This window comes from Pleurodeles waltl, chromosome 11 (genome assembly GCF_031143425.1).
Source record: "Pleurodeles waltl isolate 20211129_DDA chromosome 11, aPleWal1.hap1.20221129, whole genome shotgun sequence".
In the NCBI taxonomy this organism is placed as follows: domain Eukaryota; kingdom Metazoa; phylum Chordata; class Amphibia; order Caudata; family Salamandridae; genus Pleurodeles; species Pleurodeles waltl.
In genome coordinates this window covers 753167812-753181663 of record NC_090450.1, presented here as the reverse complement: position 1 = coordinate 753181663, position 13852 = coordinate 753167812, and the positions used below count along the sequence as shown (strand labels likewise).

General features: G+C 38.0%; 1 protein-coding gene across 4 annotated transcripts in view; it reads right to left on the bottom strand.

Annotated features, from left to right (window-relative positions):
- TAOK3 (TAO kinase 3) overlaps positions 1-13852 on the bottom strand; it is a 1041334-nt gene that overhangs the window by 774697 nt on the left and 252785 nt on the right. For all 4 annotated transcript variants that reach the window (XM_069214478.1, XM_069214480.1, XM_069214479.1 and 1 more), the window contains one exon: positions 5891-5986. The gene's annotated coding sequence lies outside the window, so the exon portion shown is untranslated. The remainder of the gene's footprint in view (positions 1-5890; positions 5987-13852) is intronic.

Below are 13852 nucleotides of genomic sequence, written 5' to 3'. Positions count from 1 at the left end.
AAAATCTAGCATTTGCTAAACAGAGAGAAGGAAGATTGAAAGACATTACAGGGAGTACAGAATTATTAGGCAAGTTGTATTTTTGAGGATTAATTTTATTATTGAACAACAACCATGTTCTCAATGAACCCAAAAAACTCATTAATATCAAAGCTGAATATTTTTGGAAGTAGTTTTTAGTTTGTTTTTAGTTTTAGCTATGTTAGGGGGATATCTGTGTGTGCAGGTGACTATTACTGTGCATAATTATTAGGCAACTTAACAAAAAAAAATATATACCCATTTCAATTATTTATTATTACCAGTGAAACCAATATAACATCTCAACATTCACAAATATACATTTCTGACATTCAAAAACAAAACAAAAACAAATCAGTGACCAATATAGCCACCTTTCTTTGCAAGGACACTCAAAAGCCTGCCATCCATGGATTCTGTCAGTGTTTTGATCTGTTCACCATCAACATTGCGTGCAGCAGCAACCACAGCCTCCCAGACACTGTTCAGAGAGGTGTACTGTTTTCCCTCCTTGTAAATCTCACATTTGATGATGGACCACAGGTTCTCAATGGGGTTCAGATCAGGTGAACAAGGAGGCCATGTCATTAGATTTCCTTCTTTTATACCCTTTCTTGCCAGCCACGCTGTGGAGTACTTGGACGCGTGTGATGGAGCATTGTCCTGCATGAAAATCATGTTTTTCTTGAAGGATGCAGACTTCTTCCTGTACCACTGCTTGAAGAAGGTGTCTTCCAGGAACTGGCAGTAGGACTGGGAGTTGAGCTTGACTCCATCCTCAACCCGGAAAGGCCCCACAAGCTCATCTTTGATGATACCAGCCCAAACCAGTACTCCACCTCCACCTTGCTGGCGTCTGAGTCGGACTGGAGCTCTCTGCCCTTTACCAATCCAGCCACGGGCCCATCCATCTGGCCCATCAAGACTCACTCTCATTTCATCAGTCCATAAAACCTTAGAAAAATCAGTCTTGAGATATTTCTTGGCCCAGTCTTGACGTTTCAGCTTGTGTGTCTTGTTCAGTGGTGGTCGTCTTTCAGCCTTTCTTACCTTGGCCATGTCTCTGAGTATTGCACACCTTGTGCTTTTGGGCACTCCAGTGATGTTGCAGCTCTGAAATATGGCCAAACTGGTGGCAAGTGGCATCGTGGCAGCTGTACGCTTGACTTTTCTCAGTTCATGGGCAGTTATTTTGCGCCTTGGTTTTTCCACACGCTTCTTGCGACCCTGTTGACTATTTTGAATGAAACGCTTGATTGTTCGATGATCACGCTTCAGAAGCTTTGCAATTTTAAGAGTGCTGCATCCCTCTGCAAGATATCTCACTATTTTTTACTTTTCTGAGCCTGTCAAGTCCTTCTTTTGACCCATTTTGCCAAAGGAAAGGAAGTTGCCTAATAATTATGCACACCTGATATAGGGTGTTGATGTCATTAAACCACACCCCTTCTCATTACAGAGATGCACATCACCTAATATGCTTAATTGGTAGTAGGCTTTCGAGCCTATACAGCTTGGAGTAAGACAACATGCATAAAGAGGATGATGTGGTCAAAATACTAATTTGCCTAATAATTCTGCACTCCCTGTAGATGGCATGTTCACTTGAATGGTGTAAAGTTGACATTATGTTATGAAAGATGAAAGGCATAGATAATCATAAGTAAAATAATGAATGATGAGGAAAAACTGCTCATTTGAACAATTCATAATTACATTCACAACGATGGATTTGCATAGGCTGCTGTATCATTAGGGGACACGGGCAGCTTAGGGTGAATACCTCTGTAGACGATTAGACCGATGAGCTGGTGGACTCTAAACCTGTCCTCATTAGAGAAACTGTAAACAAACGTTTGTATGGTTGGTGTTTAACCCTGAAAAAAGACACATACGCGGATACTTCAAATAAATGCTGGATCCCTCAAATATAGTTGCAGCTCTGCAGCTGCTCTTTTTAGGGAATTCACGATAGGGAATTCAGGGTTTTGTGAATGAAGCCCTAGTAGTCATGAAACATAAAATGTTATTCCGGATTCCATAAAGTCCTTAGGCGAATTTTTATGGAGGTACTGATGAAAAAACTTGATGCCTTCTATTATGTTGCCTCTATGTCTAGCAGCAAAAATGGTCTGAGTCAGGAGATGGTACTTAATGTGGGCTAATAATGGTAATGGGAAGGATTACTCCTGACTACAGAAGACCAACAACTGGTATTTTTTTAAAGAATGGAAGGCAAACATTTCGCAAAAGAGCCGTGGACATGTCTAGAAGAATAACAGTGGGATGCAAAGACCAATATAGGAGTTCAACACAATGAATTCTTACTCCGGAACAATACATTCGACCACATAGGAAAGTAAAAATATGAGAAAAAAGGAGTAACCAGAATTAACGATAAAGTTAAAAATTAAATTGACTTTGAATGCATACATTTCAAAAGTGTATTCTGCTCCTGAAATTCCGAACAATAATTCTCAATAATTTGGCAAAGAGTGCTTTCTCCTTTATAACAAACTGATAATTAGTCGGCAAGCATTTCAGTTTTACGTCAGCTTTTATTTTCACACTACCATGCAGGTTTTCGAAAGGTAACATTGCTACTCACCTGAATGTCTGAATGAGTATAAAAATAGTTTTAGTAGTTTTAAGTTCCCTAGTTCTAGGGGGACCATTTCCGTCGCTGCCTAGGCCACAGATGCTTCAAAGTGTGCTCATCTTTTTCCAGTGAATACCTATCAATCCCTTGACAAATATTAGGCCAAATAAAATCAATGTGGCTGTTAGTTACGTTTCTGCCACATTTTCAAGCTGCAAAAAAGAAATGACTTTAGAGTAACACGTACAGACTACCCCTTCAGATATTTCAGTATCCTCGCCCAAAAGGGAGCCAATGTTTATCATATAACATGAACAATTTCAAGTCCTCTTCTTGCAAAACCCTACTAGGGCAACCTGCTTCACTACGAAGGTCAACTCTACTGCGCACATGTCCTGTGCCAAAATTCTGACCTTGATACATCCTTCATCTTGTAAGACTTGCCCTCCTTGACGCTGCATGTTTCAAACCTGCAAATAGCTGTAGCTTCATTTCTGAAAAGACTCAAACTACTCATTACTGTCCTGCATTACAGTTTCCTTATCTTCTTCAGACATTAAGTCAATTTGCCTCTGTATTGTATTTTCTGTTGTGCAGTCACGGCATTTTCGTCACAATTATGAATTTGCTGTGTTTGCCAGACAATCCATAGCAACATCATTTATGTACCCAACTGTTTATGTCTTTGTATAGATGACCTTCCATTGAAATGGATACAGGCCAGGCAGTTCCCTTTCCAACCCCACACTTGGAATGAAGCTGTTCACTAATTTACACAGTACCAAGGTTTGCAGCATTTTACTTGATATAACTCCTCCTTCAGTGGCTGAACATACTACAACATGCTGTAACTGAGACCTTTAAAAGCAGCCTTGAAAGTTTAGAGCCCAGAGCCCTCTCCCCTCCCGTGCTTGGGGGCATCAGTCTTTCAAGTACCCTTTAGAGGAAAAGCACACCCAGCCTAGGAAACACCACTGCAATATCAAACTGGGCATTTCATTTAACAGATAGCAGGCTCAAGGCAATATTATCTAGTTTGTAGGTTCTGGACTCTGTCTACATTATTGTTTATAAGCACCCGCAGATAACTAGTTACCATTGACTTTCGGCCCAGGAGCTTATCTTTTTCAGACCACGTAAAGCATACACTATAGAGTTAGAGAAACTGCTGCACAGTTCTAATGCTATCCACAAATCACACATTCCATCAAGCCTTGAAGATTCATTGATTGTTCCATAACATACACCTGGACGCTATCAGTTTACAGTAACATGACGTGGCAATATACACAGACTTTTCTACATCTCCTACATATAGGACAGCTTCAGAGGCACTTGTATTGACTCGTGTGTTGCAATTCTCACACAACATTCACATTATTATATTCAGCTCCTACTGAGTCATAACGCTCATCATAAATGCCCAGTCAACAGAGAAGAAAGCCTTTTTAGCATCTAGACTCAGCACAACGTCTTGCAGTTGCATGGCAATTTCATTTAGCAATGAGAAAGTCTTGTGCAAATTCAGAATGGCATCTCAAATTTGAATAAATGCGACTAAGTGGTACAGAACACATTTTTACACCTCCCTACCTAATTTCCTTCAACGTTAAACAGGATTTTAGTGTCCATTCTTACCAAAGCATGGGGCTACCTGCATAAATTCCATCGAATCTTTAACCGATTGCCTCCAACATTGTCCTGTTCACCAGTAAATTACCAAAAGAATCTACAGGAAATCCATTACATTCTGTTTTTTGCCACTTGCCCCGGTTGTTATCTTATACACTGCCTCCCTGTACATAGAATACATCAGGGTTTGGAGATGAAGATAATATTAGAAGAATTGAGAGAGCAAACCTTTCAGAAAGTGCGACAGGATTTTCAAATTTGCCTACAAAATGATTTGCCCATAGAAATGCAGGGACATGGTCACATTACAATTTTTTTTTACCAAACTTCAAATTGAATCACCGATTCCATTTGGAAATCTGTTACTTTGCCCACAAACCAATCCACAGAATACATACCAAGCTTGTGGTGGCAGGGGCTCATCTGAATTATTGCCCATTTCGTTTTGGCTTTCTCAGTAACGTAAGCTACTACTTATGTCTACACCATTTGAATCAGAACTATCAAATACGGGGTCTTGCTAGTTCTATTTTGTTGTCCTTGTTATTCAATATTAATGTTCAACCATTAACTTAGCTACTAAGGAAAAAGGAGCGAGTTTTTATATGTACGCAGATGACAAACAGATCATCTTCTATTCACAAAATTAAGGTATAGAAATGCTAACAGTTCTACTCCTGCGTTAACATGGACCCCTATCATTCACACCATTCAAATATGAATGGCAACACATTTCTTCAAAAACAGTACCGAGTTATTTGAGATGTACCCTACGTTTTGCAGGACACGGTGAGCTGATGCTTAATCCTTCAAAGGCAGTATGAAACTGGGGAATAACCATCGATGTAGAATTATAAATGGACTCACAAGTAACTAAGGTTGCCACGACATGCTTCTGGAAACTCAAAATATTAAGAAATAGTTTAGCATTTAGTGATAAACACCTCCTCCACATGCCGGCTGTATGCACTTTTATTGTAGCACGGCTGGACTACAGAAATGCGTGCTAGTTGAGCCTAGCCAGCGCTGCTGCTTTTGTAGTAACCAGTATGCCACGTATTTAGCCAGTTCTCTGAAAATTATATTGGCTTGCTAGGAACAAAGTTAAATAAAAAATAAAAAATTTTAAAAAAATATTCAAACCTTTAACACTGATGCACATGATGATACAGAGACGGACACCTAGATTTTCAGAAGTTAATGTCCAACTCTACAACTCCGGCAGAGTGTTTTGATCGGGGAATACAAATGCACGTTTCATCCCTAAAACTAAAACATACTTCTGGAGACCAAGAATCTTCAGTGATGGCAGTAAAGGAATGGAGCAATCTTCCTGAACTTCTGCAAAGAGCTGCAGATTTATTATATTTTCGTAAACTTTTAAAATTCTATTTGATCACCATATATACTTTTATCTTTCCTAAATCCTGTTATTATTCCCGGTTAACACCAAGACGCCTTTGTGTATGTGAGTTTTACAAATAAATACAATACAATACAATAAAATACAGTGCTGTAGCTGTTAACAGCCAACTTCTTCAGCTCACTGAAGCTTTTCTGGACACTTACGTAATTAAGCAGGTGTTAGAGTGCATTGCGCAGCTACAGCACAGGAAGTTCATTTACAGTTACACGTACCTTATCAATTGTGACAACAACCATGTCAATGGCTCAGTCCCTCTGCTATAGCGGTATTTCCTTTCATGGTTCGCAGGTCCTTATAGTAGAGGCAAACTGAAATGAGAAAGAATTACTCAATCGACCAGGCCACTGAAAGGTATTTCTAACAATATTTTGTGTGCATTATCTTATATTATCTGGCACACTTAGCGAATGTCCTCAGAACTGTTCAGAAGAACACAAAAAATACAAAACCTTTTCATTTAAATTGGTCAGGCACATCGTTTAAAATAAGGACCCCATCTTAAATCGCATGTCCTCCGAAGGCTTCTTCTGCATCATCTTAAATACAATGGTAAAGCACATCTAATCCAAGGTCACATGTAATAAAGCTCTGAAAGATATAGTTAAAAACAGCAAGTACTCTTCTATTTGCTCCGACAGCCACCTCACAGTCACAGGGAAACATAGCAGTAATGTGCACCTCAAAATAAACTCTAAAAATAATCCTTCAAAATAGTTAGCGCCTGAAACACAAGAACACAGTATCTACAACAACTTTAACCGACTGAACCAGCGGAAGAAAGTGAACAAACTGCATGAATGGCCAGCCTAGAGAAGCTTTGATGACTATATTGACACACTCTTACTTTTTAGGTCTGGCTTTAGCCAATACCTTTTGATTTTTTTTTTTAAATATATGCCTAACATACTCCTTTAAAGGGTCTTTCATCCACCTGTCTTCATCCATTGGTCTGTTGCTGTATCATTCACATTTTGCTTCCGCCCACTACAGCATACAGCATGGGGGCAAGGGGTCAGCCCACTTCAGCCACTGGATAACTTCACTTTGAGTGACAGCATGTTGCTCTTTCACAAGGAGCAAATTCACACAGAATGTAGTTCTGTTCAGTGCCAGTGTTTATTTTTACTTTATTACTCTAGGGTTGCCTTTGTGGTTAGTGTCTGATGAGATAGGAGGAGGCTTTCTACCACCTCTCTGTGTTAAGCAGAGGGCCCATTCCAGCTCTATCAGTTCCTCTCTCCTGATGATGATGATGTAAATTCCTTCTGGAGTGGGCTTTTCAAGATTTATCTGACCGCTGCTATTTCACAACATATCAACATTGTGTCCCTTTGAAATTGTTCTTAATTAAGTTTGCCATTTATTTTTTAGCATGCACACAATGAAGAGCATTTCTAACTGCACCACTGTATGCCATGATTGTATGTGTTTTAAATGAGAAGTGATGTTATGTTTGTAAACCAACTTAGCTGGTATGTCAATCTTGTATGGCCTTCTAGTTTGGTTTCTGTGCTCTTATTTCATGATCTTTGTAAACCAATTTAGTCATTATGTCTTGCTAAAATGACTTTTTAGATTGCTTTCAGTGCTCTTCTATTTTATGCTTATATAGATATTTAACGTTTGTATTACTCATTTTAGCTCTGCTGTTTATTTTAATTTCCTGTACTATCTATCTATGCAACCGAACCTCTCTCTCTGACTATTGCCCTGTCAGTCTGCTATAGATCACCCTTTCAATTTACCTGCTTGTCTATCTACCTGCCTATCTATTCACCTGGTTGTCCATATTTACTGTCTATCTCAGCAAACCTCTCCATCTGTGCAATCTTCTCTATGCATGCTTATCTATCTATCCGTCAGTCTAGGTACTTGCGTGTCTGTCTATCTTTCTTTTCCTTTCAGTTTATCAACCTGCCTATGTACCTCATCCATTAGTCTGTTTTGGTCTCATTCATATTTTTTCCACCCACACCACCATGCATCATAGAGCATGAGCTAGTCCCCTTCCACCACTGACTGACTTCACAGGTAATTACAGCATGCTGTCCTTTAACAAGAAGTACATCCCAACGCAGAGTTGTTCTCTTCAGTGCCAGGGACGACTATGGTAATGTGTGCCTTATACGGACCAAAACATATTTTTGCCTTCAACCACTTTTTAGATTGATGAGGGCCGACCAGCTTCCCCAACAAAAATATTTTGCTCAACCCACAACAGAACAAAACAAAAATTACCGAAATCCAAAGGTTGGTGGCCTGCACCAGACACATTGGCTTTGCCAATGCTTTTACATTTTTTACACTGGACCTATTTACCAATACCTTTGAATTGGATGTACTCATTCTTGTGAATGATGGTCCATTGCATCAATATCTTTTACACAGAGATGAAAAAAAAATCTAAATCTTAATTATTAACATATTAGTTTATTTCTTTAAGCATTTTGGAGAATTCTGACCAGAACTCACTAGTGGCGTTACTGCTGTCTATTAAAATGCAGAATTTGATTATACTCTTCTCCTGTATCTGGCTTGAGTTACTTGTAATACAATATATGAATGGCCTTCGTATTGTATCCAATTTAACTGCTGGGATATAAAAATGCCATAATTTGTGATCTCATCGTCTGTGAACACTTTTAAAAGATTGGTCTGCTGTTAAGTTGTTTAAATATTAGAATCAAGAACTGTCATACAAACCTCAGTGAAACCTGTGGATACCGACATAACAGACAACAATGCCCCTATTAGGTTTCCGAATAAAAAGATGTAGCAATCAATTTAGCTAGCTTATTAAATGCATCATGCATACAATTAATGATTTACAAAAGCAATAAGTCATTAAAACGTATCTTCATCAGTCAAGAAACATGAATAGCTGGATAACAAAATGTGCTCAGTGCTACAGCGGACACAGTGCAGGTGCTTGTGAACATATATTGCCCACAAATGTTACTCAAAAATATTGCGACCAACAATTGAAATTCATGAAATGACATAGGTTTACTGTTCATACATAGATGGATACATGTTATTCTGCAATAATATAAGTATAAAAAGTCTTAAAGGCAGATATTGTCAATGGAGTTTTGACCCTGTTAACTGGTGGTCATCATCAGGAGGGGGTAATATCAGAATGAGCACCGGGAAATCTAAAAGTAATTCAATTATAAATCCAAGAGGTTTAATGTTGATACGTAGATGAATATATGTATTCTGCACTAAAGCAAGCACAAACATTTTTTGTGGCAGATATTGTCAATAGAGTTTTGACGATGGTAACTGTTGGTCACCATCCTTAGGAGGGGGTGAAATAAGAACAAGCACAAGGAAATCTAAAAGTAATGCAATCATAAATCTACTTGTTTATCAAAAAATAAATGACTGACGAGGCATATTTATACGACGGTTGAAAAACTTACTAGAGAAAATTCAGGAAAAAATTGGAGGACACTGGAGATCTGAAAATTAGTGAAAAATAGTGGGACAATTAAACTAGAAAAGGTATAAAAATGTGAGTGCTTAAGATAACTCATCAGTGAATTGGCTCAGCCCTCCCCTGAGCCCAATTGAAGTTGTCCTGCAAAGTGAATGCGGGCACCCAATCAAGCTTTAACCATGGAAATCGCACAGGAAAACTGAGTTGAGTACAAACAAAGAAATATGTAGATGGTTCAGAAAAATGCTTCAAGCCTCCAAAATGCATTAATGAAAAGTATAGCTACAGACCCACTTGCAAAAATTCTGTCTGAAAAACACAAAAGGAGGACTATACATCAGCAAACCATGCTTGATAAATAGTAAAAACAGACTTTGCTGGACTCAGTATCAGGGAATAAATGAAGGGCTGTTCAGTAACATGACACACTATATAAATAGTGGAATCAGACCAGAAAGCTAAACTAATGGACTTGTTAATCAAAAGAGGAATAAATTCAGTAAACAACCAAACAAATGAATGACCAAAAAAAGCAGTTCATGGAAGGAAGTGTCCAGAAATTGGCACACAAACTAAACAAAAGCAATTAAATTGAAGACTGTAGCTGCTTTTTATATCAGCACTTATGGACAATATTTGTTCACAACCCCTTGGGCGATGTACCCACTGTAACAATGAGTGCATTTTGAACTATAATTGTTCTTTGACTGATTAAGATAATTTTTTTATGAAATGGCATTATTAGTGTTTACATGGGCCACTTCTTTTGTGTAACATAAATTGTACGTAGGGTATATTTTATAAAATAGCTTAACTGATTGCAAAATCTTTTTACTCAGACACTTAATTGGGTTGTTGTCCTCAGTTATGTCACTCAACAACATAAAACTACATGTATCTGTAGTACAAATGTCTTCAACTTGTTAATGGATAAACTTTTTTAAAACGTTTATATAACTTTATTTCACAGGTTAAAGAAACATCCCTACATTGGGCAATGAACATAATTCTTGAGGGAAAAATGCTACGGAGCAGAACTTAATTATTCCACTACGGTGTGGAACTAGGGCGAGGACTTAATGAATTCTTAAGAACCTTCCTGGTTCAGTGGAATGTATGGTTAAGATGTTTAGGTGGTGTGTTTTACTAAAGCGCATGCATCATAGAACCAGCATCCTGTGAACTAATTAGCACAGAAATGCAGGAACTCTAAGGTTGGCTGTGCTGCTGATACATCTAATCGATTGTTTCAAGTTCCCTTTACGGAAAGATGATTAACTTGGGAATCAGGTCCCTAACAAGAGTGGTCTTAAATGCCACAGAACAATAGAGGCAATGTTGGAAATAAACAACAGTAGAAAAAAACTATCTTGTGGGTATAATTTAACAAGGGAAAACAAAGAAAAGCGCACGAGAAAGATAATGCTATAAAGTGACAACAAACATAAGAGGAACATTTCTAGAATACAAAACTTTTAAAATTCCTGATAACTGTAACCAGCCTTTGTGATAACAACTAATCTTATGAATGAACCAGCTAGGCTCTTAATTAATCTTCAGCATTTAGGTGACCCCCCCCCTTTCTGTTAACGGACTTGTGGGCTTGGTCACAACTTCATTATTACAAACTATGTATTTAATGGCCCTGCAATTTTTGGCCTTGTTTGTCAGGTCCTATTATGATAACAGATGTGCATGCATGTTCATCCAACGGTGCTTCATATTCAATTATAAATCCTTTCTTAATGCTTTATATTACATTTTACATATTGTCAAATTAATTCTTCCCCCCTTTCATTTTGAAAGCTTTACTCCGACCTGCATACCACATTTTAGCTGTAGGACAGACACGTTTTAATGCAGGAACCCATATGGTAGAGCACAGTAAGGAAGCGGACTTTAAGCCCATTATTAGATGCTCCAAACTGCTGTCTGGGACTTCTTGTGGGTCTCCTTAACTACGAGCGTTGAGTTTCCTTATTGTCATAACCTCGTGCTTTTGCTATGGTAACGTTTTAATCCGATTACGGCAACGGTTTTTATTAATTGTGCTATACCAAATCTATCTATAATACAAAACGTACTACAGCAGTATTGCTAATGCAGGTTATTAGCCAGCTTCTAAACTCTCATGCTAGTTTGAAGCCCCTGTAGAAGAAGAAAGTTAGAAAAAACCTCTCTAACTATGCATTGTTAATTGCAATAGGAATTACATGTATTGCAAGATCATTTAACAAGGATGTAACAGGTTGCAGAGAGCCTTCAAAATTATTGGAACTGAGCATAATAATATATAATGGTGGCAAGTTTTGATGTCTGATTTCAAAAGACAGTGGTTTTCTTATTCAAAATCCATCCGAAAATGTGTTTACTAATGTATTATTTTACAATAAATGCATGCTGAAGTCCCTAGTACAGGTCACTAGCGGGTATTTGGCTAAAGCTATCTTCAATATCCCTATTTTTTTAAAATTTATTTACTGCAGAGAATCGCACGTGTGAAGGAAATTGAATACCAATCTCTCCTCGAGCAACTTAAAGTCCTTTTAAACTGGACCACGCCATTGCTAAAATGCAATAAATATATTTGTTTTGAGTCAGAAGTCCCTCACATGTTTCACAAAATAAAATAACATGACACTCCTTCGCGATCTTGCAAGTACTTTCAGATTTTTATGTTCTTATAGTGATCCTCATGCACTAAAATGGCCAATGAACACTGTTGAGTCAAAATAAGCAAAATGCAGATTAAAACCACTTTGCCCGTAAATTATACAGGTGTGCCTTTGGAAAGGCAGGCATAAAAAAGCTATGGCCCATGGAATGCATTTTTATAGTTAACAACCACTACACATCCATACATCCCAAGGCTGCCCATAGGTGCTTAGGTCCTAGAGTAATGCATTATGAGCAGAAAGTTAGGACAGCTCCCTGACCACTGCCTACTAAATCACACCCTGACTCAACTGCATAAATAAGTTGGGTTTGACGGTTTTTCTGAAGGGGCTGGTGATCCTTAATTATTCAGAGAATTTATAGCACCAAATTTCAGAAGTTTGATTCATGTGATTGCAGAGAATAGTTACTCAGGAAGCTGGACCACCATCTTAATTCAAAATGTAATTTCAAACAAATTAGTGTTTTGAATCATGTCTACATGTCGATGGATGCTATTTTGTAGCACGCGGATCAGGTTAATGTTGTGTCAAGAGTTCAGGCACACACAAAGGGTAAAGGTGGTAAAAAAAAACCTTCATCCCTAAAATAGAGAAGATTCTATGATGATCACTTCATGAGGTTATTAGAGGAGTGATGTCATAGCAGACTGATTGTTTAAGAAAGGTTACAACAGTAGGCTCTCCCTGAATGAGGTAAGGCTCAGCATAGCCAGAGATAGCTGTCGACAGACTTCCAAAGGACTGCACTCTACACTCTGAAGGTTTATCCTCCATTTTCTCCTCTTGAAATTACCACGATTATTTTCCCTTGAGTCATCAGATGAGAGATTTGACTTGAGGTAGACTGTTGGAACACTCTTCTAAGGTATTATGTGCGTCTTTAAAATCCAAATCTTAAATTTGAGCTTAACAACTAATTTAAACACTCAATTATTTGGCCACAACTAGAGTGGAAATAAACCACAACTGCTGACCGTAAGTAAATCGAATCCCAAAAGGGATGTGATGTAATAAAGTCAACAGTAACAACTTACCAGTTTTTGCACTCAGGCCAAGTCATATGACTCACCTAATACTTACTGGAATGAAGTGACGAATTATATGAACTTCGCCCTAGGTACAAATGTTTGTAGGTCACCCTTCTTGACTTTTGGCATATCTTTTTGTTCCTGTGTCTCTACGATATTTTTTCTTCATACTTCAGCACTGTCTATTTGTGACGATATCAGTGACTTTAAAAGCCCCATAGTAACTGCATCTGCAGCAATGGCAGAAACTTAAGAAAGAGCATAAGCTGGAAATTGGAACATGCTGAGGTCTAGCAGGAAAAGAAAAGGTCGGCACTGATCCAAACATTCAGGTTCTTTGTCATCAGTAAATATTTATTCCCGTTTTGCAGTGCTTAAAATCTAAATTATCAAAATGCGGGAATCATATATTTCGGAAATAAATTACTAAAATGTCTGAAATAAAAGTTTGGTATCCAATAAAAGGTTTACTGAATTTGCCTCAAGCTTTAGGAAATATTCATGTACATTCATACAGATGGGGAATGCAAATTGAAGCCCAGGGGTTGGAAACTCCCGCACTGCATGTGGAAAACTGTCCTAGACGGTGTGAGAGTGTGAATTTTCTAATATGTTTATTAATTATTTTCATACTAAAAATGTGAAATGAACTAACATGCAAAACGAGTGACTTTTGAAAATGTTCGTTTTTCTGTTCTTGGCTGAGCAAAATAATATTCAGACGCTGTGGTTATTTTCCATGATTCATAGCTCCCATAAAAGAGTCTTCGAAGTTTGTGTAGATGTGCCCGCAGCTACCCCTAGTGGATTGCAGTGTTATGACTTCCAAGGTCATGTCTTAACCAAGTATTGCATAAGTTGAAATCTTTTATTGTTTGAGAATGTCACTAATATTTGGTCTTTCCTCAAGGATGGAAGTGAATAGAAACTGTAACAGTTTCTTCCTGAGAACAAGATATTCGAGAGTCGACGAAACAATGGAGTTACAGATGAGACGGAAGAAGCAATGATACTTTGGAGGAAAAT